This window comes from Gossypium arboreum, chromosome 13 (assembly GCF_025698485.1).
Source record: "Gossypium arboreum isolate Shixiya-1 chromosome 13, ASM2569848v2, whole genome shotgun sequence".
Taxonomy (NCBI): Eukaryota; Viridiplantae; Streptophyta; class Magnoliopsida; order Malvales; family Malvaceae; genus Gossypium; species Gossypium arboreum.
This window is the reverse complement of record NC_069082.1, coordinates 66,887,613-66,893,322: the sequence shown is the minus strand read 5'-3', so window position 1 is coordinate 66,893,322 and position 5,710 is coordinate 66,887,613.

The following is a 5,710-nucleotide window of genomic DNA, read 5'->3' as shown; positions in this document are numbered from 1 at the left end:
TGCCCCTAGGGTGTTAAATGACTATTTTGCCCTTGTGGGCAAGTGACCGACTTGGACTGTGTGATATAGACAACTTTGGAGGAGCAATGAGGCTTGGAGTATCGACTTGGATAAGCTTGAATCGTATTATTGGACCTGTGAAGGTAAGCAACTTATGGTCAATAAGGGTTCTTTGGCGAATAAGGTAGGGTGGATTTTGAGTTTGTTAAGCATAACTTGTATGCTAAAAATGGTGATGAATAATTGTAGGACATCGTAAGGGATCTCAAGAGCGATCGTCATGAAACAGGTGTGTACAAGAACACCCTTCTTTAGTTCAATTGAAAAGCCAAAATGTCAAATTCGGCATTTCATGGTTATGTGGGTATCTGAATGCTCTCAAGTCATAGAGTAATTGTTAGATCTGGCACCGCAAGGTGGTAAGCACGTTCAGCGTGGCGTTTTAGCGTATTTCTAAAAAGGGCTCGATGGGCCAAAAGCGGGCCCAATGGGCTTACGGACCAATATGGGTAAGAGATGGGCAAATTAGCACATTAGGTAGATGGTGGAATCAAATTGCATAAAATTGATAAAATTACTGAATTAGCTTGTGCAAGAGCATAGATCACGAAATTACCCCTAAAGAGCAAAATTACCGAAATTACCCCTAAAGAGCAAAATTACCGATATACCCCTAGGGTTTTAAATTGGTTGAACTGGATGATTGATCAATGTTGTATTTTACATGATATGCTTTTATTAATATCTGCTTGCATGGGGTTGGGGTATTAATAGAGGAAGTCTCGAAAGTGGTTCATCCACGTCTCGGAGGCTTTGCCTCAATGATCGAAATTGAGTGCTGCTGTTTAAACTGTGGTGTGTGTAAATTTGGGTGGGTTGAGATATTACCCACATGGTGTGTAGGGTTGGTGCAGGCGGTGTAGCGGTTGGTGGGTTGAGTAGTCTCCCGGATGGGCTTGCATTCATTATTTCTGTTGATACTCATGTTCTTGAACCGGGCCTATGGGCCACACTGTTATGTAAAAAGGGCTAAGGCCTTGCTCTTGTGATTCGAAAAGGGCTTGACCCTCTGTGTCTTGTTATCTGAATAGGGCTTAGGCCCAATGGGCTCGAGCTGAATTGGGCTTTGGATGGGTTTCTGATACACCGAGTTTTCCCAAACTCACCCCTTCCTCTTCCATCCTTGCGGTGAGCCCTAGAATTGGTGGACTTGGGTCAAGGGATTCGAGTGGCCATGAAGATTAATTGCCGATTTTAAAGAAGTTTAGCCTTTAATTTGGGTTATTTTATTTTTTTTATTTTTATTTTATTATGCTTAAAGTTGTAATAAGGCCGCTATTTTTAATTACTTTTATTGTGGGGATTATTAAACTGGCTAGCACTAGGGTTCGTTTTATGAAATCTACTTGTTTTTAAAAAGATCACGATGACGTGCAAAGTTTCCGCAAAGTAAATGTTTTCCCAAGAAAAATAAATATTTTAAGCAAACGATTTGCAACCTTAATCATTTTCTTAAGCTGGTCATAATCAAACGGTTTTCTCAAAATTATACGAGATGTTAGAGTGTGGCAATGGCGGTGTGCATGTCTAGGATTGGATCCGAAGAGAGAGCTTGGTACTTAAGCGGTCAACGGACTCACCTCCTCTTCTTCCCGGTTTCCTACACAGTGCGCAGCTTCCATTCACTTTAACTTACTTTTAAAAGTGTCTTTACAACACCAACTCAGCTTTCCCAAACTAAGTGTTTTGAACGTATCAATGTGGCGCATCGATCCGGTCATAACATCCAGCCGGGTTTGGGGTGTTACATTTAGTGGTATCGAGCCTAGGTTGCAACAACTCTACTGTGGATCCGGTCCAAAATCTTTTCAAAAACTTGGGCCTAAGAAGGGTATTTTGGAAATGGTAAGTTTTTCAAGATGTTCAAGTTTTTCTATTTGTTAAGCGGGGTTAAATCAATAGTTTTAAAATAAAACGGTTTCAAATCAAATCTTTTTTTGATAAACTAGAACATGGGTTTTATGGATGATCGAAGTGGCACACTTGAATCCCGGCACCAAGTCTGTAAGTACTTCTTTTCCTATCTTGTAATGTCTTGAAATAATCTTGTAGTTAGAATCGAGCCTTTTGATATGAAAATGTAGATAGGGTAGAACTAAAACCCTAAAAGATTGAAACCGTTGTTAGGATATGATTCTATAAAACAAAAACTTTAAAATACTATCTCTGCATAGAACATATGAAAAAGTACTGAAATTTTTGAATTGAGATCTTAGTAGTTATTGTATGCATGCTAATAATGTAGAGTGTTGATATGGATTTTGAGGGTAAGAAAAGTCCGCCAACTTCGGGTAGCGGTAACTCAGAGCTTGGTAATGAGGCAATGGCCGAGTTAGTAAGGAAAGTGGTAGAGGAAGTATTGGAGACCAAGGTTAAGGAAATTAGGAAATGTTTCAAGCGGGTGCTTACGGATAAGAAGAGAAAGGATTCTAGTTCTCGAAGACCAAGCTTCGCTTACGTGAAACATGTTAAGGCACGACCAAACTTTCCAACCTCGCAAAGATCGCAACAGCGTCATCTTGGTGAATGCCTTAGGAAGATGGGAGGATGCTTTAGATGTGGGTCCAAGGAGCATCGAGCTCGGGATTGCCAAGTTTATCCTATTTAAGTGTGTTTACTGAATTGAATGCGTGCTTGATAAACGCTTTCTTTATTTGGTAATTAGATATTCAGGTCGTACTAAGAATTATTTTTAATCGAGTCTTGTGATGAAAGCATAGTGGTTTGACTTGAGTAATACGGTTAGTTGATAGTTTGAAATTTCGAGGACGAAATTTTTTAAGGAGGGTAGAGTTGTAACATCCTCGAATTTGGGGCCTAGAAGAGTTGGGTTTTGAGTCCGGATTGAATAGAAGAAAACCTGAATAATTAGGAAGTTTTAAACATTATCGTTTCGGAAAAAAATTTATTTTATTAAATTACCACTAGAAAATTTTTACTGTATTTATTATTATGGATATTTTAAATTTTATGAAATTTTGATTAGTATTATTATTATTAGAAAAATATTACTGTATGTATGTTTGAAAATTTTATGAAAATTATTATTATGTCTTGTATTATTGATATTTGAAATTTTATTATTAGATATATTTATAAAATTATTATTATTATCGGAAAGGAAAAAAAATATTAGTTGTAATGCCTTGATTTTCGGATTTTTTGGGTTTTGTGATTTTAGTAAATCTTGAAATTCTCATGTTCTAAATCTTGGAATTATGTTTAAATGTGTTAGTAGACCTTTAGAAGGCCCAAGACTAAGCTAAACACGGTAAAATATCAAGGTGAGATTTTTAAGTGAATAGGAGATTTGGTTAAGTGGGCTTTTAAGAAGAACTGCGTAAGTTATGACACAAATGAGCCTTTGGTAAAGTGGCTAAGTGACGCCACTAGGGAGCTATGAAGGTGGCGTGTAAGTGTTGGGGGAAGACCTGGGTTCGATTCCCTTTGTTGGCAAATAGATGCATTTATTTTTTAGTGCAGGAGGGGTAAGTGTTGGAGAAGTCTTGGGTTCAAACCTGGACTCTAGTAAAAATTTAAGGTAGATCAAACCCTGGGTGTAGTAGGTAGGCCTTAAGAATATTGTTGGAGAAATTGTGACACAAAAAAGGAGTGTGGTGTACTGGCAAGGTGACGCCACTTAGGGGACAAGGAAGTGACGCCATAGAGGAAGCAAGGGGTCCAAGGTTCAAGTCTTGGCTCTTGCAATATATTTTGGTTTTTCTTTTCAATAAATCTAGAAGCAAGTAGGTGCGCTTTAAAGTTTAATGTGTTGGATGTATGACACAAATGAGTTGGTGGCCTAGTGGTGATGGCGTGAGTTGGCATATAGGAGGACTTTGGTTCGAATCCCTAGGCATGCAAAGGTTGATTATTTTGCTATGTTGGGATGGCAAGTGTTGGTGTTGAATTTAAACTCTGATGATGGAGGGATCCCACATCGGTAAGCTAACATAGGACTGGATGCTGTCGGCTTTAAATAGAGAACTATGAGGAGAGCAAAGGTACCTTTCTTGGTGATCCTTTCGCGTTATGGCGAGCTCGTTTGGGTTAGGATCGGCTAGAAGTGCTTGGAGCGCGGATTAACTCCAGTCTCCTATCAGGTGTGTATTTATCACTACTCTTGTTGTTGGATTGCTACTTCGGGTTGCGATGGGCCGAAAGGGGCCATGTGGGCCCAATGGGCCTACGGGCCCAATTGGATAAGTTGTTTGATTGTGTAGTAAATATTGGACTAGGCTAGGTGAATCGAATATCGTGGCTAGGTTTGGGCTAAAAGGGCCACACGAGTGTGGGCCCATTTGGGCCGAGAATAGGCTTTAGGCCCATTCGTATTGTTATCCATGTTTAGAATACTTTAGTTTACCAATTCTTGAAATGCCCTCGACTTGTAAAATTACCAAAGTACTCCCGATTCTGAAATTACTGTTTACCCTCAATTCTGAGAATTACCAAAATACCCTTGGTTTATAAAATCACCAAAATACCCCGGTTTGTAAAATTACTAAAATACCCTTTGTTTATAAAATTACCAAAATACCCATGGTTTGAAAAATTACTAAAATACCCTCAGTAGGGTAAAATTCTTGAAATACCCTTGTGAGGTAAAATTACCATTTTGCCCCTAGGGTGTTAATGACTATTTTGCCCTTGTGGGCAAGTGACTGACTTGGACTGTGTGATATAGACAACTTTGGAGGAGCAATGAGGCTTGGAGTATCGACTTGGATAAGCTTGAATCGTATTATTGGACCACGTGAAGGTAAGCAACTTATGGTCAATAAGGGTTCTTTGGTAGAATAAGGTAGGGTGGATTTTGAGTTTGTTAAGCATAACTTGTATGCTAAAAATGGTGATGAATAATTGTAGGACATCGTAAGGGATCTCGATGGCGATCGTCATGAAAGCAGTGTGTACCAACACCCTTCTTTAGTTCAATTAAAAAAAGCCGAAATGCCAAAATTCGGCATTTCATGGTCATGTGGGTATCTGAATGCTCTCAAGTCATAGAGTAATTGTTAGATCCGCACCGCAAGGTGGTAAGCACGTTCAGCGTGACGTTTTAGCGTATTTGGAAAAAGGGGCTCGATGGGCCAAAACGGGCCCAATGGGCTTACGGACCAATATGGGTAAGAGATGGGCAAATTAGCTCATTAGGTAGATGGTGGAATCAAATTGCATAAAACCGATAAAATTATGAATTAGCTTGTGCAAGGCGTAGATCACGAAATTACCCCTAAAGAGCAAAATTACCAAATTACCCTAAAGAGCAAAATTACCGATATACCCCTAGGGTTTTAAATTGGTGAATCGCATGATTGATCAATGTTGTATTTTACATGATATGCTTTTATTAATATCTGTTGCATGGGGTTGGGGTATTAATGGAGGAAGTCTTGAAAGTGGTTCATCCACGTCTTGGAGGCTTTGCCTCAATCGATGAAATTTGAGCGGCGTTCTTTGCAAGCTGTGTGTGTAGGGTGGGTGGGTTGAGATATTCCCCACATGGTGTGTAGGGTTGGTGCAGGCGGTGTAGCGGTTGGTGGGTTGAGTAGTCTCCTCGGATGGGCTTGCATTCATTATTTCTGTTGATACTCATGTTCTTGAACCGGGCCTATGGGCCACACTGTTATGTAAAAAGGGCTAAGGC